Consider the following 24,255-nt stretch of genomic DNA (forward strand, 5'->3'; position numbering starts at 1 on the left):
AAGTGACATAGCAAGGAGACTCATATTTGAGTGAGGAGAAACGGGAAGTTTTCTCCTTTTTCCCCTCGGCTCCTGCTCCAGCGCCATGATGTGATCCACTGACAAGGAGGGACGCCAGTAAGGTGTCTGATAAGATAAGTCTTATAAAATATATGTTTATGATAATTGAGACTGAGCTAACAGATGAGGAATCCTAGTCATTGGCCAAGCAGCATTGTACCTAATACAAGTTTCTGTGTAATCATTTGGGCCCTAACTCGGGTGGGCAACTGGCGTAAAGCTCACACATGGCGGTAGGGCTCAGGCAGCTTATGGTAGAAAGATTTATCGTAACAGAATGGTGTCAGAAGTGGGATGACTCCATGCCTCAAGGTTTCCAGAGAAAGAAGTAAACCTGCCGCCACAGCCTGCCCTGTCCGGCCGCTGAGAGGCATCAGAGCAGCTTCCATATGCTCGCGCCATCCCAGAGCTTCTGGGGTTTAGACTCGGCACTCCCAAGATGATAAAGACAGATCCAGATAAAGAAAAACCTCTAAATGTTTACACTATATTAAAAAATATATGTAGGCTTGTGAGAGAAAAAATAACAGGAAGAAATAGATTAGCCAGTTGTGGTGGCACACACCTGTAGGATTTGCTGAAGGAAGCAGAGGCAGGCGGATTTCCTCAGAGGAACCCTGTCTCAGAAAGAAAAAAAAGAAAGTAAAAGTAAAGTAATAAAGAAGCCACATAAAGATGAAAAATACAGAGAGAATCTGGATACTAAATGCCATATTGTTGTCTTTAAATTGTTTGATTGCCGAGGAAAGACTTATTGCTGCTAAAATACATTTGATTATAAATGCTGCTAAATTAATCCAACTTATACATTTTAAAAATACTCTAACTTTAAAATTTAAGTTTAAGGACAGGCTACTTAGAAATAAAGGTTTTGCTTGTATTTCCACAGAAAATAAAAAGCTGTAGATTCCTTCCAGACTATTATGGTTTGATCAAACAAGACCCCCTGACGCTGAGACGATACAGCCTTACTGACTACAAAAACAAGGACTTGGTCAGGTTTCTATGTTTTATCATGATCCCCATGGTATATAAACATCGCCCCCAATCAGCAGGAAACAGTTTAGAAAGAGCGACGCCCATATTCCCAAATATTGTTTATAAAAGTTTGTTTTCATTTAAATGGGGTTGGATATAAATAATAATGAGCATAGACAATTTTTTTAAAGAAAAAAGGGGAAAAGGATATAGGAATTAATACTTTACATTGGTATAGATTTTCATTTATTGATACAACTTTAAGGTCAATTTTGTGATATGTATATGTCTCCTCTTGTTTAGGTATTCTGTTTATACAGATCTTTTACCTATAATAGTCAGAACTTATAATTAGGTTAGTTAGGTTTTCTAGATTTACAGAGATGTATTTAAAACAGATAGGTATTCTTCAAACCTTTCAAAGACCTAAAAAAAAAGGCATTTAAATGGTTTAGGGCTTTTCTTGGCAGTGAGACACAACTGCTCCTGGCACACCAATTATGTCAGAAAGGAGGATGGGCATCGAAGAAACTTGTTATGAAATTTGCTTTCAACATGACAAGATTAGCCATTTGGACAAGAAACTGCTCTTAACTGGACTGTTTGTTGCTGTATAAACTAGACATACAGGACCCACAAGAAAATGACTGCTAAACTTACAAAACAAGACAGTACTGAAGGGTTCCTGTTAAAATGGAAAAGTATGCCAGACACACTGTGGCCTATGGCTAAAGATGGATGCCCCATTAGAGAAGAACTTTGGGTGACTGTCCAGGCAGTGAGATGTCTCTGTCAATTCTAGAGTTTATATATTATCCTTCTGTGGTCTTTGATAAAATTAAAGACAGGTAGTTATGATTATAGTTTTCTTCAGTTATTATAAAAGATAAGTTATCCTTTTATTTAGACAGAAAAGAGGAGATGATGGGGAATGTACTGTGTATGTTTATCTTATTGATTGTTGAATAAAATACTGTTTGGCCAATGAGACAGCAAGTTAGACGGAACTAGGAGTCAAAGAGGATTCTGGGAGATGTAGTAGAGAAGTGGTGGTCTAGGCAGGAAGTGACATAGCAAGGAGACTCATATTTGAGCGAGGAGAAACGGGAAGTTTTCTCCTTTTTCCCCTCGGCTCCTGCTCCAGCGCCATGATGTGATCCACTGACAAGGAGGGACGCCAATAAGGTGTCTAATAAGATAAGTCTTATAAAATATATGTTTATGATAATTGAGACTGAGCTAACAGATGAGGAATCCTAGTCATTGGCCAAGCAGCATTGTACCTAATACAAGTTTCTGTGTAATCATTTGGGCCCTAACTCGGGTGGGCAACTGGCGTAAAGCTCACACATGGCGGTAGGGCTCAGGCAGCTTATGGTAGAAAGATTTATCGTAACAGTTATAACCACTCATTGATTTGCAAATGTGCTTTAAGTTTTCTGAGCAAAGGTAGAATGAGAAAAACAATTGAAAAGGAATAAGGCAACCCAGATGAAACACTACTGACTTCCTATAGTACAATGAGTACATCCTTCAAGACTGCCACACAGAGTAGCACAGGCAAGTCAGGTGTGTGCCACAGTCATGAGGAGAAGGGAGTGGTATCAGCAATGACAGAAGGTAGGTAGGAGAATATATGATGTACCTCAGAAGTCTCCTCATGGACTTTCACAAATAAATCTAGTGGGAAAATATCTTTTTGCCCTCCTCCTCCTCCTCCTCCTCCTCCTCCTCCTCCTCCTCCTCTTCTCTTTATTCTTCTTTTTTTTCCAAATTGCAAATAAGAGGAATGGTATGGATAAACCTTAATAGATGACTGGAGACTTGACTACTTGATTTCTGTGTTACACAGAACTTTATTTTCTTATTATTTGTTCATTTGTTTGTTTTTGTTTTTCAAGACAGATTTTCTCTTTAACTTTGTTGGGTGTCCTGGAACTTGCTCTGTAGACTGGCTGACCTGGAACTCAAATGGATCCACCTGCCTCTGCCTCCCAAATTCTGGGATTAAAGTTGTGTGCCACCACTGCCCAGTGAGTTTACTTCTTAATTCTCAATGTCTTTCTGGTTTCTGTCTAAATTTCCAGTATATGATATATTTGTAATTTTATAACTGCTTCAAAAAACTACATAGGTATCCATTTATTCCTAAACATAAAGTATTATGGTGAAAGAAAATGTCCACAAAGGAAGTGGCACCATTAGGAGGTCTGAAATTTGGGGGGAAGTGTGTCACTGTGGGGGCTGGTTTGAAGTTCCTTTTGCTCATCCTTCCTTTCCTGTGACAGGCAGTTTAGTTCTTGTTGCTTGCAAGATGTAGGACTCTCGGCTCCCGCACTATATCTGCCTAGAAGCCATGTTCTGCATCATGATGCTTAAGGAATGAACCTCTGAAACTGTAAGTAAACCACCCCAATTGAATTTTCTCTTTACAGGAGTTGCTGTGTTTCTTCACAGAAAATAAACAAACAAACAAAGTAAGACAGGTACTGAGAATTCTTTGGCAGAAAATTCAAAGTAACAAATATGTGGGGAAACATAGAAGAGGGGCTGAATTCACAAAATTTTTAAAAATGCTTGTGTAGGTATCTAGATTCTGCATTGAAATAATGTCCTCTTTCCTAGCTATGTTAAAATAGGGAGAATGGGACCTTCAGAACAATCTTCTCCTTGTTATTATTTGCAAATACTCACAAAAATGTTAAATTTTCTAATTATGTACTAAAAGTAAATATTTACAGTTAACTTAGTTACTCTAAATGTAACAGCCCCTTGCTGCTACTCTCACTTTGACACCTGATAGTCCTCCCTCCTTTTTGTCTCTTCTAATGTTTAGAAAAAGATATTTGCTGTGATAAATATCATATTTTACTCATCTAACCCCCCATTTTTCCAATTATTGGTAGAAACTGAGATCATTAGGTCATACTTCAAACACTTATATTCCACCAAATAGGAAAATCTAAAAGAAATGAACAAATTTCTTGATAGATACCATATACCTAAGTTAAATAAAGATAAACAATTTAAATCGACCTATAACCCCTAAGAAAATAGAAGCAGTCATTAAAAGTCTCCCGACCAGAAATAAAAGCTCAGGGCCAGACAGGTTTAGTGCAGAATTCTACCAGATTTTCAAGGAGCTAATACCCAACACTATTCAAATTATTCCACAAAACAGAAAGAGAAGGGACACTGCCAAATTCATTTTATGAGGCCACAGTGACCCTGATACCCAAACAACACAAAGACTCAAAAAAGAAAGAGAATTACAGGCCAATTTCCCTCAGGAACCTTAATGCAAAAATTCTTAATGAAATACCAGCAAGCTGAACCCAAAAACACATTAAGAAGATCATGACAAAGTAGGCTTCATCACAGAGATGTAGGGATGGTTCAACATATGAAAATCTGTCAATGAAATCTACCATGTAAAAAGTGAAAGAAAAAATTACACATGATCATCTCTTTAGATGCTTTGACAAAATCCAGGACCCTTCATGATAAAAGTCTTAGACAGATCAGGGATACAAACAGCATCCCTAAACATAATAAAAAGTTATATGCAACAATCCAATTGCCAACATCAAATTAAATGGAAAGAAACTTAAATTATACCAATAAAATCAGGAACAAGATAAGGTTTTCCACTCTCTCCATACCTAGTCAATATAGTATTTGAAGTTCTAGCCAGAGCAATAAGACAACAAAAGCACATCAAGGGGATACAAATTGAAAAGGAAGAAGTCAAAGTATTATTGCCAATGATATGATAGTATATATAAGTGACTCTAAAAACATCTACCAGGGAATTCCTACACATTATAAAAACATTTAGTCAAGTTAGTGAATACAAGATTAACTCAAGAAAAATCAGTAGCCCTCCTATATATAACCAATAAATGGGCTAAGAAAGAAATCAGAGAATCAACATCCTTTACAGTACCTAAAATAATATAAAATATCTTGTAATGCTAACCAAGCAAGTGAAATACTTGTATGACAAAAAATTCAAGTCTCTGCAGAAAGAAATTAAAGAAGATATCAGAAGACTGAAAGATCTCCCATGCTCCTGGATAGGTAGAGTTAACATAGTAAAAATGGCAATCTTACCAAAAGCAATGTACACATTCATTGTAATCCCCATTGAAATCTTAATATAATTCTTTACGGAAATTATAATACTAAACTTCATATGGAAAAAGAAAAAAATCCAGGATAGCTAAAACAATACTACGCAATAAAAGAACTTCTGGAAGTATTGCCATCCCTGATTTCAAGCTCTACTCCATAGCTACAATAATGAAAACCACATAGTATTGGCATAAAAACAGACAGGAGGAACAACGCAATTAAATAGAAGACACAGACGTATACTCATCTATGGATACCTTTTTTTGACAAGGAAAGCAAAATTATACAATGGGAAAATGAAAGCATCTTCAACAAATGTTGCTGGTCTAACTGAATGTGAGCATGTTAAAAAATGCAAATTGGTCCATACTTATCATCCTGCACAAAACTTAAGTTCAAGTGGATCAAAGACTTCAACATAAACCCAGATACACTAAACCTAATAGAAGACAAAGTTGGAAATAATCTTGAATGCATTTGCACATATGACAACTTCCTGAAAAGAACACCAATAGAACAGGTACTATAATTGACAATAAATGGGACCTCATGAAATTGAAAAGTTTCTGTAAGGCAAAGATCACCATCATTAGGACTAAATGACAGCCTAGAGAATGGGAAAAGATCTTCACCTAACCTTACATCTGACAAAGGACTGATTTCCAAAATATATAAAGAACTCAAGAGACTGGACAACAACAAACCAAATAATCCAATCAAAATTTGAGGTACACATCCAAACAGATAATTCTTAGAAGAAGATTCTCAAATGCCAGTGAAACACTTTAAGAGATGTTCAACATACTTAGCCATCAGAGAAATGCAAATAGAAAGGACTCTGAGATTCTGTCTTGCACTTGTTAAAATGGTTAAGATAAAAATCACATGCTGGAGAGGATATGGAGCAAGGGGAACACTCCTCCATTGCTGGTGGGAATGCCAAGTTATACAGCTGATTTGGAAATCAATATGGTGGTTCCCCAGAAAATTAGGAATCAATCTACTTGAAGATCCAACTACACCCCTCCTGGGCATATACCTAAAGGATGCTCAAACATACCACAAGGGTACATATTCAACTATGATCATAGCAGCTTTATTGTAATAGCCAGAACATGGAAACAACCTAGATGTCCATCTATGGAGGAATGGCTAAAGAAAAATTAGAACATTTATATAATGGAGCATCACTTAGTTATTAGAAACAATGACATCAGGAAATTTGAAGACAAATGGACGGAACTAGAAAAATTCATCCCAAGTGAGGCAACCCAGACTCTGAAAAAAAAAAGATGGCATATACTCACTCATAAGTGGATATTAGCTGTAACATAAAGAATAACTATGATACAATCCACAGACTCAGAGAGACCCAGATCACCCTGGGAAGGGAAAATAGAAGAGATTTTGTGAATGTACTGAGGGTGGGATGGGGACATGAGTGATAAGGTTAGGATAGAGCATGGAGGGAGTGGGTGCTGAGTGGGACTGCTGAGGGGGTGCATTTCAGGGTCCAATAGAAGCCTGGTGCAGGAGAATCTCCCATAAGTCTACAGGGAGGATCCTACCTCCTAGAAGTAGCAAATAAATAACCTGAACTAACCTTCTCCTGTGACCAGATTGGTGCCTGGCCCAATTGTCATCAGAGAGGTGCAATCCAGCAACTGTGTAGACAGATTTAAGAGATGTACACCCAAATGAAAAAAAGCAAAAAAAAAAAAAAAGCTGGGTGGTAGTGGTGGTGCACGTCTTTAATCCTAGCACTTGGGAGGCAGAGGCAGGCTGATCTCTTTGAGTTCAAGGCCAGCCTGGATTAAAAAGCTACACAGAGAAACCTGTCTAGAAAAATCCAGAGAGAGAGAGAGAGAGAGAGAGAGAGAGAGAGAGAGAGAGAGAGAGAGATTAGGATTTAGGATTTTGGGAATCCTGCTAAAGAGTTGAGGAAGGAGTGTAGGAGCCAGAGGGGTCAAGGGACACCATAGCAAGGCTCAAACAAATAACTAACCTTGGTTAAAAGGGGCTCACATAGACTGAACCAACAACCAGGGATCTTGCATGAGACTGACCTAGTCACTACATATGTTACAGTTTTTATAAATGTTATATTGCTTGGTTTCCTCCTAGGACTCCTAACAGGGGTAACAGAAGCTGTCTCTGACCCTTTTATTGGCTTTTGGGACCCTACCCCTCATACTGCGTCACCTTTCCCAGTCTTAATACCTAGAGAGCTGCTTAGTCTTACTACAACCTGATGTGCCATGTTTTATTGATACTTATGGGAGACCTGCCCTTTCCTGAACAGTAACAGAGGAGTGGTTGGGGGAGTGAGAGTGGAGAAGATAAGGAGGAGAGACTGGGGAGGGAAGATGGAGAGGAGGCTGCTGCTGAGATGTAAAATAAATACATGAATTACAAGGAGGATACTGCAAGCTGAGAACTATATTCATTTGTCTCTGCTTGTGGACTGCACACACAGTGCAACCAGTGATCTGAAGCTCTTGTCAACTATGACTTATTCACCATCGTGACTACCCCCTGGAACTATGTGACAAAATAAACCCTTTCTGAAGTTGGTTTTACAAGGTAAATTGTCACAGCAACAAATGGCTTTTAATAATGGAAGTGGGTTTCCAGAGCTGTTCATCTAGTAGAAATTGATCAAAATATACTAATTACATTGTAAAATGAAATTAGACATTCTACATATATGCATTCATATATGATACACTGATAAACAACCATACAGACATATAGAGAAATCTAATATATATGTATATCTACATACACACATATATGATATATACATGCATACATACATATGTATATATTCCCCTACCAACTATCACTCTATTTTCCTTTATTCTGTTTTTCTTTTACTTTGTCAATCTTAGTTATTTACAATTAAATGTCTCATTCTGTGATGTGCTGGCTACTCATGAATGAAGATCTGAGTTCAGATGCCCATCACCCACATTTAAAAACCAGGCCTTGTGGGATGTGCTTATTTTCCCAGTGCTTGGATGCAGGGACAGGAGGTCCCTTCAGCTTGCAGAACAGTCGACCTAGCCAATCAGTGTGCTCCAGGTACAGTGAGAGAGGCTAAGCAAAAATAAAAAGAAAATAGGTAGGTAGTGAGTAAAGATGATGTTGGCATTGACCTTTAGCCACCAAATACACACTAATGCACCTGTACCTGGGCATACCTGTGTACACCCAAGGAAACAAATAAAAAATTGTCAGAGGGTTCTTCAATTATTTTATTTTATTCTTGCTCTACTTGTCTCTATCACTAAACAGCCTCATGAAGAAATAAATTTTGCTTTATTCTTTCCTGTACTGCTAGCCTCAGATAGTGTTTAGTGAACAAATAACACAAGCCATTATATTCTCCTATCTGAAATATTGCAATAAACTTCTAGATTTTTTGTCTGTCTGCAAGAAGGAAAAGGATATTACTATCTAGTTTCTTCAAGATTAAATTTTAGTCATGTGACCGAGCTCTAGCTGTGGGGGTAAGCATTTGTCCAAGGACCCTGATGAGAATCTAGTCACCCTATTTCCCATCTTTATTGTTCTAATTTTTAATTTTTGTTTCCAGTGTCATTGCCATAATTTCCTCTCTCTCCATTCCTTTCCTAGATCCACTCCTCCTTAGTTTCTCTTCAGCAAAGAGCAGGCCTCCCAGGGATATCCACTAAACACATCACAGCATGTTACAATGAGACAAGGCACAAACTCTCATATCAATTAAATCTGTCTGAGTATCCTTGTTGATTGTTCTTTAACTTAATAATAAGACAGCATTGCCCTTGACTATTGCCACAGATTTCTTCCCAACATCTGAGTGATGACTGTAATAACATGAATAAAACCAACAGTCAACTCAATTAATGTGTTCAGATAAACGTGATATGGTAAAATATGTATGTAATTGTGTGTATATGGGTAGAAAATATGCCAAGATGTTAATAACCTTGAAGAAGATTATATCTTTTATTCACTTATATTTCCAGAGTATTCTCAATTTTCTACATGGGATATTTGCAACATTATTTAAAAGAACTCATATGTAAAAATAAATATGTGCTTTATGAAAAATTTTCCAAAGTGGTGTCTGCATGAAGTAGCTGACATAGAAGAATATAATATTGTAAAAAGTGAAAATGCCTGTTGATCCAGACATGCCATTAGGAGATTTATTAGTCATTTGTGCACATGATCTTTTACAATGGTACACAGACTTAGCCTTAATTAGCCTAAGATGGACAAAGGGAGATACTGAATCCAAGAACAGAGATTACATAATTTTGTGAATTGCTTGTAAAAGCTAGCTTTTTTAGTTCATAGAATTCAGGAAAAGCAAAGAACTTATTTGCATATCTAATGCGCTCATCAGTATATGAGTCCTGGAGATCTCTGATATATGCTACAAAGATGCTTGGATATTTTTGAACAAAATAAGCATTCAATTTTTAATTTTTTAAATATTTTTTACTTTTTTCCATTTTTTTATTTAAATTAGAAACAAGATTGTTTTATATGTCAATCCCAGTTCCCACTCCCTACCCTCTTCCCATGTCCCCCACTAACTAAAATCCAACCTATCACATACCCTTTCTGCTCCTCAGGGAGGGTGAAGCCTTCAATGGGGGAATCTTCAGAGTCTGTCATATCCTTTGGGATAGGGCCTAGGCCCTCCCCATGTGTCGAGACTGAGGGAGTATCCCTCTATGTGGAATGGGCTCCCAGAGTCCATTACTGTGCTAGGGATGAATACTGATCTACTACAAGAGGCCCCATAGATTTCTAAGGACTCCTCACAACACCCACGTTCATGGGGCCTGGATCAGTCCTAGGCTGGTTTCCCAGCTATCAGTCTGGGGACCAAGAGATCCCCTTGTTCAGCTGTTTCAGCAGCAGCCTGGTCTTGACTCCTTTGCTCATTACTCCTCCCTCTCTGCAATAGTGAAAGACCTGTATAGCAAGAACTTTGAGTCTTTAAAGAAAGAAATTAAAGAAGATACCAGAAAATGGAAAGATTTCCCATGCTCTTGGATAGGTAAATCAACATAATAAAAATGGCAATCTTGCCAAAAGCAATCTACAGATTCAATGCAATGCCCATCAAAATACCGGCACAGTTCTTCACAGATCTCGAAAGAAAAATTCTCAGCTTTATATAGAGAAACAAAAGACCCAGGATAGTCAAAACATCTCTGTATAATAAAGGAATTTCCAGAGGCATCACCATCCCTGATTTCAAGCTCTATTGTAGATTATTGCATGCTGCATGTGCTCAAAGATGGTCCGTAGTCCGTAAGGATAAGATTTCTTTATTCAGAAAAACACCAGCCCAAATGCAAGCCAGAGTGTGCCAGGGGCAGCAAGGCAGCCAGACCAGAGAGAAGGGTATCTACATGTGCTTGGTCCCTTAAGAACCATTCCCGTGTCATCTTAGACCTCCCCTGATCACGCCCTCATGGGCATGTCCCAGCACACCTTTCGGAGAAACTAGGAGGTGGGGCTACAGTGTCTCCCTACAATTCCCCTTTTAGTCTAAAAGAAGATTAAAACTTAATGGTGTAAAACATCCAAAATTAACAATCATAAAGGTGAAATATGAGAAGATACAATAATCTGCTATTGCACATCCTAACTATGTCTATTCTGGCTAAGCCTAAGGTCATGAGGAATGGTTGTCTAACTTGAACACCTCCTTCCATTCCCGACTCTAAACAATAAGAAAGTTATTCCTAACTAGGCTTACACTACCCTAATAAACAATAATGGGGAGTGGGGGCATAGTATCTTCTAAGTTACTTCCTGCTGAAATGGGACGTTGGTATCCTTGTGGGGTCCTGTGGGGGGAAAAAATGTTAGTACAGGGAATGTCTCTAATGGGTTATCTCCAGTCCAAGTTAGATGGGATTTGCTTGATTGAAGTTCTAGGTTGAAATCCTCAACTTAATTGAAGTCAGTACTCAAGACTCTGGTCAGAGTGTCAGTCGAAACAGAGAAAGTTGGATCCAGTTCAGTCGAAGAAGTATGGCCCAATTCCTTTCCAGAGCATCCAGGGATTGTTATCAGACAGGTCTTCATTGGCTGTATGGGACTCAAACATAAGTGTAAGCAGAGAAATGTTTGCTTGCACATGTATGTGTACTGGGAAAGGCAACCATTGAAAAACGACAATTATGAGAGGGTGTAGGCCTTGAAAGAAAGAGCCAAGAAAAGACAAAAGATAGTCCTCTTATTTTTCATTTATTCTGTATTACATCAATTGGCTTCTTGATATAACACAGAAACTTTAAAATTTAGTTAAATAACATTCTTGGATTTTAGGGGAGGAAAGCCAAATCCAACTCTAAATCCAGCGTTGATTTAATTGAATAGGGAGTGGGAAATGAAGAGAAATAGAGTTATTTGACAGACAGCTGTAAAGTTTACCATGTGGCACATTCCTTTTGTACAGTGTCCTTTGACTTCTGGAGGTGGGTTTTCCTGTGAAGATAAAAACAAAGCACTTCCCATTCCTTTGGGAGGCTTTCATTTAGTTCATGAGATATACCTCAGTAAATACCTGTCAGTCGTCCTTGTCAAGAGGGTTGTCTTTTTCATCTCGACTCTTGATCAATTTTGATGGTATCCAAAGATTTTCTTCTCCTGTGGAAACAAATGCAAAACCCCTACTCCAACGTAACACATGTCCGGATTTCCATACCGAGGTCAGTACATCTTTGAAGTACACTGGTTGATTCAGTTCAGCATTTTTTTTCCATAGTCCAGTGTCTTTCGGCAGCTGTTTGTCCTTTGGCATTAAGAAAGTTTAGTATCAATAAAGCATTATGCAACCTATGTTTGGGGGGTTTTGACTTACCAGCTTGCCTATGGAGCATCTCCTTAAGTGTCCTATTAGACTTCTCAACAACTGGTTGTCCTGTAGGATTGTGTGGTATACCTGTAACATGCTTTATGTTATAATATTTGAAGAACTATTCCATTTTTGTGGAGACATGCTGGGGCATTGTCAGTTTTTATCTGTGCAGGTATGCCCATAACTGCCATCAACTCTAGTAGGTGTGTAATAACGGAGTCAGCTTTTTCAGAGTTGAGAACAGTAGCCCATTGGAAACCTGAGAATGTGACAATGGTTTGATGCACATATTTCAAATTTCCAAATTCTGTAAGGTGAAAGACGTCCATTTGCCAGATCTCATTCCTCTGAATGCCTTTAGGATTACAGCCTGCTGGCAGCAGAGTTTGGTTATAAAAGGAACAAGTAGGACAGTTTCTCACTATCTTCTTGGCTTGTTGCCAAGTGATAGAGAAGTCATTCTTTAAACCTTTGCTATTTTCATGATGCTTTTTATGAAATTCTGAGGCTTCTAGCACAGTGCCAATTAATAAACGATCAATCTCGTCATTGCCTTGTGCTAGTGGGCCTGGCAGACTAGTATGGGATCTGATATTTATATTATATGTAGTATTACTTCTGTTTCTGATTGTTTCCTGCAATTGTAAGAACAACAAGGTTAGCTCAGTATTATCAGGGACGGATTATGCAGTCTCTATGTGCAAGACAACTCTCTCTGCATATCGGGAATCAGTAACTATGTTAAGAGGTTCTGTGAAATCCATAAGCACCATGAGAATTGCATATAATTCTGCTTTCTGTACAGATGTATATGGACTTTGAACTACTTTACTTACCTCACCTGCTTTATAAACCAGCCTTACCTGATTTGCTAGTGTCAGTGTAGACAGTAAGAACTCCAGTAAGACAGTGGGAGTTTGTATTACAATGCGTGGAAGAATCCAGACTGTCTTTTTTATGAATTTAATTCTGTCAGTTTTGGGATAGTTGTTACTAATTGTTCCCCAAAAGTCGGTAAGAGCCATTTGCCAGTATAAATTATCCTTCCATAAGGAAGAAATTTCATCATTAGTTAAAGGTACTATAATTTCTGCTAGATCTTTTCCAGTCAGCTGACAAAGTCTTAATTTGCCCTTTAAAATCAAATCAGAAATCTTTTCTTTAACTTTTTATTCTGTTTATGTGGCAGAAATATCCATTCTAATATAGTGTCTTCCCTCTGCATCAAAATTCCAGAATGATATTCTTTGGATGGCAAGATGACCAGAATGCAGTCTAAATCAAGGTTTATCTGATCTACATGCACATCCAATATTCTGTTTCTACCCATTGTAACTCTTTTTCTGCCTCAGCAGATAATATTTGTGGACTGTTTAGGTCCTTATCACCTTTTAGCACCATTTTTAAATGCTTTAAGTCATGTCCTTCTACACCAATAATCGTCTGTAATTGAGAAATTTCTCCTAGTAGCTTATGAAGACTGTTGAGAGTTTGATAACGGTCCCTTCTAATTTGCACCTTCTGTGGTCTAATTCTTTGTAAGTCTATATTATATTATAAATAGTTAATAGAATCTCCTCTTTGTATCTTTTCTGGGGCTATTTGTAACCCCCATCTAGGCAAAACTTCCTTCACAATGTCAAAGATACGTTCCAAAGTTTCCTTATTAGAAACTGATAAAAGAATATCATCCATATAATGATAAACAAGAGATTGTGGAAATTTTTTTACGAATATTTCTAAAGGTTGTTGTACAAAGTGTTGACACAAAGTAGGACTATTTAGCATCCACTGAGGTAAAACTTTCCACTGGTATTTCTGAACTGGCTGTGAGTTATTAAGAGTTGGTACAGTAAATGCAAATTTCTCTCTATCACTTTCTTGTAATAGTATAGTGAAAAAGCAGTCTTTCAAGTCAATTACTATGATAGGCCATCCTTTAGGTATTAAGGAAGGCAGTGGCATTCCAGGCTGTAGAGAGTCCATAGGTTGAATTACCTTATTTATGGCTCTCAGGTATGTCAGCATTCTCCAGTTACCTGACTTTTCTTGATAACAAATAGAGGAGAATTCAGGAGGATTGATAGATTGTTCTATGTGACCAGCCTCTAGCTGTTCCTGTAGTAACTTTTCTAGAGACTCTAGATTTTCAGAGGTCAAAGGCCATTGCCCTATCCAGACAGGATCATCTGTAAGCCATTTTAATGGCAGGGCTTTGGTTCCTCTGAAGGCCTATCATTTGTATTTAGTTTCTGTACAGCCTGGAGAGTTGGTAACCATTTTCCGTGGCATTTTACCCGATCCTTCCCACTATTCAGCGATTTTCTAGAATTCCTATCTGACATTGGAGGGATGTTAATTTGAGTATTCCATTGCTGTAAGAGATCACAACCCCAGAGATTTATAGCTATATCTGCCACGTATGGTTTCAGTCTCCTTTTCTGTCCTTCCGGTCCAATGCAGACCACCAAGCTAACACTCTGTCAAACTCTAGATAGAGTACCAATTCCTAAAAATTGTACATTAGCATCTTTAAGAGGCCATGTCTGAGGCCAAGACTTTTGAGTAATAACAGTCACATCCGCCCCAGTGTCTACTAAGCCTTTGATAACTTTACCATTAATTTTTATTTCTGAGGCCTAGAATAATTAATAGAAGCTTGCCAAAATAAGCGTTTCTCATTTTTTCCAGTCACATTTGAATCTTCATCACTATTCAGACTGCCATCTAGAGCAGTACCATTTCTCACAATAGGCAAGGAACTATCTATTCGTCCTGTGAGAGATTGTCTCCCACTGCTACTGTGAATGATCAGACCTTTCTCAATGTGGGGACCTGCTGGAGGCCCCCTTCAGAGTTTCCCGACGTTAACAGGTTCCCTTGCATGTCCCTAGTCGATCTGTATTCATTAGTCCAGTGTCTTCCCTTACCACATCTCCTGCATAACTGAGAGGGCACAGACCTTTCACGTGGGGAATTGTTAGAATTTTTTTTTGTACGATTTATCCTTATATGACCCATTCTACCACAGTTGAAACATCTATTCTCCTGATGATTCTGTGTACTCCTGGAGCATGTTCTTCCCATGGCATGTTCTGGCACACCTATCGGGGTTACTAGGAGGCAGGGCTACAGTGTCTCCCTACACTCTATCACAGATCTAAAGTCTGCAAACAGCTTGGTTTTGACACAAAAATAGACAGATAGACTAATGGAATTGAACTGAAAACCCTGATATTAACCCACATACCAATGAACACCTGATTTTAACAAAGAAGCTGAAGTTATACAAAGGAATAAAGAAAGCATCTTCAACAAATGGTGCTGGCATAACTGGATGCTGGCATGTAGAAGACTGCAAATTGATCCATGTCTATCACCATGCACAAAACTTAAGTCCAAATGTATCAAAGACATCATCATAAATAAAGCCATACTGAACATATTAGAAGAGAGAGTGGGAAGTAACCTTGAATGAATTGGTAGTGGAGACTGCTTCCTGAACATAATGCCAGTATCACAGACACTGAGATCGACTATTAGTAAATGGGTCCTCCTGAAACTGAGAAACTTCTGTAAGGCAAAGGATACAGTTGACAAGACAAAACAGAAGCCCACAGAATGGGAAAAGGTATTAATCAACCCCACATCTGACAGGGGGCTGATCTCCAAAATTTACAGAGAACTCAAGAAGTTAGTTTCCAAAACACCAAATAATCCAATTAAAAATTGGGGTACAGAACTAAATAGAGAATTCTAAAATAGAGGAATATAAAATGGCTGAAATACACATAAGAAAGAATTCAACATCCTTAGCCATCAAGGAAATGCAAATCAAAACATCTCTGATATACCATCTTACTCCTGTCAGAATGTCTAAAATCAAAAACACCAATGACATTTCATGCTGGAGAGGATGTGGAGAAAGGGGAACACTCCTCCACTGCTAGTGGGAGTGCCAACTCATACAGCCACTTTGGAAATCAGTACAGAGGTTACTCAGAAATTGAGAATCAGTCTACCTCAAAACCCACCAATTGCACTCTTAGGCATATACCAAAAGGATGCACACTCATACAACATGGACATCTGTTCAACTATGCTAATAGCAGCATAATTTGTAATCTCCAGAACTTGGAGGGAACCTAGATGCTCCTCAGCTGAAGAATGGATAGAGAAAATGTGGTACATTTATACAATGGAGTACTACCTAGCTGAAAAAAAACAATGGAATCTTGAAATTGAAGGAACTAGAAGAAACCATTCTGAGCAAGGTAACCCAGTCACAAAAAGACAAATATAGTATTTACTCACTCATATATGGATTTTAGATATAGAGCAAAGGATTACCAGCCTACAATCCACACTGCCAGAGAAGCTGGGAAACAAGGAGGTCCCTAAGAGAGACATACATGGTCCCCTGGAGAAGGGGAAAGAGACAAGATCTCCTGAGAAAATTGTGAGCATGGGGGAGGGGAGAGGGAGCTACGAGAATGAGAAGGGAAGAAGAGGAGGGGTGAGGAGGACATAAGGGAGCAGGAAGGTTGAGTCAGTGGAAGAAATAAAGGAGAGAAACTTAAGAGATACCATAATAGAGGGAGCCATTATAGTTTTAAAGAGAAATCAGGCACAAGGGAAATGTCCAGAGATCCACAAAGATGACACCCTCAAATAATCTAAGCAACAGTGGAGAGGCTACCTTAAATTCCCTCCCTTGATAATGAGAGTGATGACTACCTTATATACCATCCTAGAACCTTCATTCAGCAGCTGATGGAAATAGAAGCAGATACCCACAACTAAACATCAATTTTTAATTTTAACATATTATTTTAAATGGTGTAATCATTAAGTAAATAATTTTAAGTTAAGATAAAACATATTTCAGTATATATAAGTACCTGTGCATGTTTCACAGAAGACTTAAGGAAAACACAGCACAAATATTTAAACTACTTTCAATTACCAAGGCTAAATTTACAGCAAAAAGTTAAAAACTGTGTGTTGAAGGATAGGAAAATCAGAAGACAGAAGACTGAAATAAAATTTCCTATGTAGAAGACATCAGCGAGAATCAAAATTAAAGTCTTATGATACAATGTGTCAAAACACATTATGGTATTTTGCATATGATAAAGGAATGTGAAATATAACTTTAATTGGAAAACTGTAGCCACTCAAATTGCAAAATGGCAGAAGAGGAATAAGAGAAACTTGTATAAACAGGAACCATCAAGCTTTTAAGATATATATCAAGTTCTACATGGACTCCCTGGTTATGACTACTTTTGCAATACTATCATTTCTTTCCTGGAACAAAAGTTGTAGATCATATAGTCTCTAACTCATTTGAATTTTTAAAATTGTATACAGTACAATTTTATGCCTAAATTTTATGCCTAAAATTTAACATTAAGAAGAAACAACAGAAAATGGTGTTTGATAATATACCATATATTTCTGTTTGTAAATATTGGGGCATAACTGTGTGCTGGAAAATCTAGTGGTCTCACTTGATATTGAGCCCTATCATCAAGAGTATATTTGAGTACACGATGCCATGTATAGGGGTACTGCAGGAAGGTGAAAGAGCAAAGATAAGGGTGCACACTTGACAAATTGTATTAGGAGAAATAATAATAAAGTATATCTCTTCATATATCATCAATGATAAAAATCATTTCAATTAAAATGGAGACAACAGGCCAAAACCAATTGTAGGCTATCAAAATTGAAAATATTAAGAGAATGGTATTCTTGTGGATAAGCTGTACATCTTACATAAAAAAATGTCTTGTAGGAATTTGGAAAGCTGTGCAGGCTGGGAGCTAATCATTGGATGGTACCCTCTCACACACTGCAGTACAGCTGTCACCTTAGAAGCCACACACAGCTTATTAGGGGCAAATGTCGTTATTCTGACAAACTTCAATCCTCCCACAATTTTTCAAGTAGTCCTGATGAAAAACACTGACCTAATTAATTGTTATCATCCTCCAATTAAATGTAATTACTTCCATAAGCAAGGCTTCCATATAACTACTTAAACTCCACCCCACCCCACACACACCCCCAACAGCTCAGTTCCCCTGACAGACAGCCCTTTTCATCACAGTACTTAACAGAATTTGATTCCGTTTTTCAAAGTCTCATTTCCAATTAGGATAGAAACCCCATGAGGAAGGCAATTGGCTGTTTCATTCACTGTGCCATAACTGATGCTTAGCACAGTACTTGACCTGTCACATATGTTTGATATGCTTTCTCCTGCTAAATCCCAATACTGTTTACTTGCTCTGCTTTGTTGTCTTTCTTTAAACCAAATTTGGACTACCCGATTAAAATGACTAAATACTGTGAATGATGAGAGAACTGAAAAAACGTAAGGTTGGATTTGTTAGCTAAAAAACGAAAGAAAACATTATATATCTAGTAACTTGTTAATTAATATACTATAAAGGAAATAAGGTAAGCAAGTTTCTAAAATACATGTTTTAAAGAGATTTATTTTCATATATTTTACAAGAGTAAAATAATTATGATAACATTATCAAGCAGAGATGGCTACAGTGATTTAGAACCAAAGGGAATAAAAATAAGTATTTATAGAATACTTGAAAATTTCTGGAGAAAATTCCAACAAAAATAGTTTTCAAATGTTTTAAAATATCTTATATAAATTAAAAATTAACAACCAAATAGGATGAGGTACACTTCCCATCTATCCACCAGTTAACTAAGTGGAAGGGACCTGGCTCTGACACATTAATAACTCCATTTGTTATTAGTAATTAAGTTTTATACTTTATTAGATTTCATCCTCTTCCTTTATCTGTTTCAAGATTCCAACCAGAACACCACATTTTGTGTGTTTTGTTGTCATGATTCTTGGCCTCCTTTAGATATTTCTCATACTTTCTAATAATTTTGATAGTTCTGAGGAGTGCTGGTATTGTACAAAATGTTACCTTAATTGATTTATCTCATGTGTTTCCTATACTCACACTGGGGCTATACACTAGATGATGAAGTCCTCAGAGTTAGAAGCTCTATACTCAGAATGCTTGCTATCAGCATGATACTACAACTACTATTGCTTATCTGAAGCTACTGCTCATGTTAGAGTTTCTCCACTATAGAAAATCTTCCTTCTCTGCCCTGTTCCTTATTCTGTTCTTGCAAAGTTCTCTATACTCATTCCACATTTATGGGCTGAGGGACTGAACTGCAGGACCTTATGAAAAATTGACTACATAAATTACTTGGAATTTTTCTGTATCAAAGATTTGTTCATTCTCCTGCATTTATTTATTTCAGTAGAGAGTCATGTATTTTTTTATACTTTAAAACACAAATTAATATGTATAATGTTTTTTAATTTTATTGAGCAATTGTTTCAATCTGCCCACTGGAAATCCTGGCAGTTGGGTCCCTGGCCTTTTCATGTGCTTTCATCAAGGTGGCTTTCTGTTTTTGTCTGTTGCTTTAGTTTAGTTTTTGTTTGCCTTTTCAGCATTTCTTGCATTCTTCTGCAATAAGTTATTTTAGATTCACCTTGTATATTTTTCTTCCTATCCCAGATATAACTCTCTCCATTATAGTAGTGTTTCCCTTTTTTAATGCGTAAAAAAACTCTTTCTTTTAACTAATTCCTTCCTAAACAAACTAATTTTCTAACAAATCTGTTGACAGTGTCAGTGAACTGTGAGGCAAAGTATGTCTGAATCAGAGAACTACATTGTGGCTATGAGCCGAAAGTAGCAGCCTGGGGAGAGGGGCTGTACAGAAGTCCCACATCCTATGAGGGTACAAGAAGAGACAGAGACAGCGACAGAGAGAGAGAGAGAGAGAGAGAGAGAGAGAGAGAGAGAGAGAGAGAGAGAGAGAGAGAGCTGTCTGAAACACACATGGGATTGTTAGACACATGTGTGGCAGGATCGACCTGAAGTCAAAGTCACCCGGTCTAGGGCAGTAAGTCCTGTGGTGTTTGGAGTCCAGGTGCTTCTGGAATTTGGGTGTCAGCTGCAGACTGTTTAGAGAGGCTACAACATGAAAATCCCAAACTTTCTCAAATATTTGGGGAGATAACAAAGCCACGTGCAAGAGGCTTTTTCGTGAATTCATACCTTTACAGGAAGGAAGTCAGCGGAGAAAGGGATCTAATTATATTACAATCTCAAAAAATAAAAAAAAAAAGCCACACAGTGATTTTTACCTCTGTCCCATCATCAAGAAGCTCACAAGAATCCTTCTGAACTCCCATTATTGTGTGAAATATATATATAAAAGTTTAAAGCAGATTAACCCATTCACAGGTTTTCCTCTCTCCTGAAGTAGGTGATTGCAACAGTGCATTTGAGGCTCTGCTTAAGCTGTAGCCCAGTAGACTATATAAAGTTAGTCCCGTGAATAGAACTTGTCCTGTGTAATAGGTATTTTAAAGGAATTACTCTGTCTGTCACCTCGATGAAAACCATAGACTTGGTTGTGAATTCTAAGCATGCTTACACTTTTATGACTGTTGAAAAGTATTTCTGATCCCAAATTTCCTGATTTTTAAGAATAACTTGTTCCAGAAATCCCACTTAAGAGATTCTAGCCTTAGGAGCTGCCAAATATAAATTTAGCATACAGGAATTCAAAGCTGCACAACGCACATATGCTAACCAGTATAGTAACAACTTAATGTCAATAAAATGCTGTACTTCTCTTTAAGTGACATGCATTTATTGCTATAGAAAGGAGTTCATATATTTATATTAGGCATAATAATATAGGCCATTGTTGTAGAGTATTATTTTAATTATGTAAAGATGTGTTACATTTTTATGCTGCATAATATTACTTTAGTTGTGTAAAAGTATGTTACATTTGTTTACACTGCATGTCTTTAAAGATGTAAGGATAAGCATTTAAGCATGTAAGGATGTGTTGCAGGTATTTTACCTTGCCAATTTAAGACAACTGGTTACTCTAATAAAGAGCTGAATGGCCAATCACTAGGCAAAGACAGGATAGGTGGGACTCACTGGCAAAAAGAATAAGTAGAAGGAGAAATCAAGAAGAACAAGTAGAGAAGAGAAATGAGGTGACATGCCCAGGGCAAGCCAGGCAGCCACCAGGCAGCCAAACACAGAAGTAGTAACAGTTAGATACGCACAAAGAAAGACAGAAGAAAAAGAAAGAAAGAAAGAAAGAAAGAAAGAAAGAAAGAAAGAAAGAAAGAAAGAAGCAAAGAAAGGCAAAATGCCCTGAGGCAAAGTAGATAAAAAGAAACAGGTTAATTTAAGTTAAAAGAGCTAGCTGGTAATGTGCCTAATCTAGCTCAAACATTCATAACTAAAACTGTCTCCATGTCATGATTTGGGAGCTGGTTGGTGGCCCAAAAGAAAAGGCATGGTACAGTCCATGAGAAAGGAAAGAACTCCAAAAATATAGTCATCAAGTGGACAACTGCAATTATTATAAAGATGGAACTTGTTGGGAGTAAATTTTACTTGTTGCATTATTTGAAATTTTAATATTAAGTGTAAATTATGTTGTTAGAAAACTATAATACTTTATTAACAGATAAGAAACACTGAAACATTCTTTTCAATTGTTTCACCCGGGGTTCTCTAGTGTGTGTATATATGAATATGTATGTGTGTGTAGAGAGAGGGAGGCAGATGGAAGGGTAAGAATGAATTGAATCAGTCAAAGACTATATATACTATGGGGCCTTGGTAAGTTCAATGCCTTCAGTACAAGATAGAAGACTGTAGCACCAGAAAAGAATCATGGTTGAATCCTAAAGTTCTTTGCTCAAATTCTGGGTTTTCTACTGATTCCCCACCATGGCATACTATACAGCTAGGAGATAAGGGCACATTCGTAATTGAAAATTATTTTCCAAGGCCTACATCACATCTAGATTTGGAAGTCCAGTGGGGTCAAAAAAAAGCTTAAAATATCCAAACTAGATGATTACCTTCAATATTGTAAATAAAACTTATTTCTCAGTCACTTCACTTCTTCCGGTTCTTCATAAAAATTTTAAAAACCATCATGGCTATCACCATTGACTCACATCCCACACCCAATTAACCATGCAGCACATCTGTTTCTGATGTTGGAATGCATTAAGAATTTAAACATTAAGTGGTTCTCAGAGTCTTCCCAGACTACCAGTATAACCCAGCCTGAAAATCTGTAGGACGACTCAGATTTACTGATACAAAAGTGAAGATATAGATCAGTTATCAGTGATTTAGCAATGTTTCAGCTGATTCTAAAGCTGAGGTTTTAGTACTTCCCTGGAATAAGTCACCATCCACTGTTGACTTTAATCCAGACTGCCAACGTCACTAGTGCATCACTTCTGTTCCATTCCAGCCTCCTAAACACCATCTTCCACACAACTTGTTTGTGTTTGCAAGTCAGTTTATGTGCCTCCTCTACGACTCTTCAAAACCTTCTCTTATCCCTTGAATAAAAGGTAAACGCCTTAAAATGGCTCCTAAGGTACCTTTACTTTGGACGACTCTCCTCTCTGGCCTTTATTTGTTTTTAGTCTCTGTTTAAAAATCATGTAGAAAAAAGTCCTTTTGTCCATTGTTGCCATATATTTCTACACTCTGTGAAGACACAGTGCTATGATTGGTGTAATAAAGATGTGAATTTGAGGTAAATATCTAGGCAAAGAGAATAGGCAGGAATTCCAGGGAGAGAGACGATTCTGTGAAGAAGAGGGGTGGATTCGACAATAAGCAGGATACTTAGTATGGAGATGAGGTAACAAGCTATATGGCCGGATGTAGGTTTAAAAATATGGGTTAATATAAGTTATAAGAGGTAGTTGAGAGCATGGGGGAGGGAAGAGGGAGCTGTGAGAAGAGAGGGGGAGGAGAGGATGGGGCAGGAGGATCTGAGGGAGCAGGAAGGTTGAGTCAGGGGAAGAATAGAGGAAAGCAGGATGAAAGATACCATAATAGAGGGAGCCATTATAGGTTTGAGGAGAGATCTGGCACTATTGAGATTCCCAGAGATCTACAAGGATGACACCAACTGGCAACCTAAGCAATAGTGGACAGGCTACCTTATATGCCCTGTCTCTATAATGAGATTGATGACTACCTTATATGCCATCCTAGCGCCTTCATCCCATGGCTGATGGAAGCAGAGGCAGACACCCACAGCTAAACACTGAACAGAACTCCTGAAACCCACTTGCAGAGAGGAAGGAGTGATGAACAAAGGGGTCAAGACCAGGCTGGTGAAACATACAGAAGCAGCTGCTGTGAACAAGGCGGAGCTCATGAACTCCAGACTGATAGCTGGGAAACCAGCATAGGACTGATCCAGATCCACTGAACATGGGTATCAGTGAGGGGGCCTCGTCAATATATGGGGCCTTGGGTAGTGGATCAGCATTTATCCCTGGAATACAAATGACATTTGGGAGCCCATTCCACATGGAGAGATGCTCTCTCATCCTGGACACATGGGGGAGGGCCTAGGCCCTGCTATGGATGATATGACAGACTTTTGAGATCCCCCATGGAGGGCCTCACCCTCTCTGGGGAGCAGATGGGGAATGGAGTGGGAGGTTGGGGGGGTTGGTGGGAGGCAGGGGAGGAGGCGAGGGAGAGGGAGCTGGGATTGACATGTGAAGCAAGCTTGCTACAAAATTAAATTTTGAAAAAGTTAAATAATTTTTAAGAAAAGATAAAAATCAGCTAACAATAAAAAAGAGGTAGTTGAGAAAAATCTAAGCTAAGGTCAAGCTTTCCTAATTAATAATAAGTCTCCATGGCATTAATTACAGGCTAGTTGTGCCAACAAAAAAGTACTACTTCAGTTCATCTGGAATAGAATACTGCCTTCTACATGTCACTCAGACGATTTTATTTTCTTCATAGGATTTTTCATCATTTGACATATAACACTTTCACTATTTTGCCAAGAGACATTTGAACTCAGAGTCAAATAAGACTACTGATATTCAGAGTACATATTTAATGTTGATGTAGAGAGAGATCCTCCAAGTGCCTTTTGCTTCATAGCAGAAAGATTTTTAGGGTCAAAATCAAAGACTATCAATTATTGAATATGCAGTGAGAGAATATTAACAAGTTATAAAAATTCTTTTCCTGGATGACGTATACCTGTAGGCCCTTTCAAACATAGATTTTGGTCAACTGTTCTTAATTCTGTGTTAAAGTATATAG

The 24,255-nt window shown here is 37.8% G+C and overlaps 1 long non-coding RNA gene across 1 annotated transcript; it reads left to right on the forward strand.

The window, feature by feature from the left end:
• Positions 1-2,172: 2,172 nt before the first annotated feature.
• LOC113835959 lies at positions 2,173-23,224 on the forward strand. The gene is made up of 3 exons (XR_003485861.1): positions 2,173-2,223; positions 3,327-3,436; positions 23,179-23,224. It is a non-coding gene; the product is annotated as an uncharacterized LOC113835959 (long non-coding RNA).
• Positions 23,225-24,255: the final 1,031 nt, after the last annotated feature.

This window comes from Cricetulus griseus, chromosome 5 (assembly GCF_003668045.3).
Source record: "Cricetulus griseus strain 17A/GY chromosome 5, alternate assembly CriGri-PICRH-1.0, whole genome shotgun sequence".
In the NCBI taxonomy this organism is placed as follows: Eukaryota; Metazoa; Chordata; class Mammalia; order Rodentia; family Cricetidae; genus Cricetulus; species Cricetulus griseus.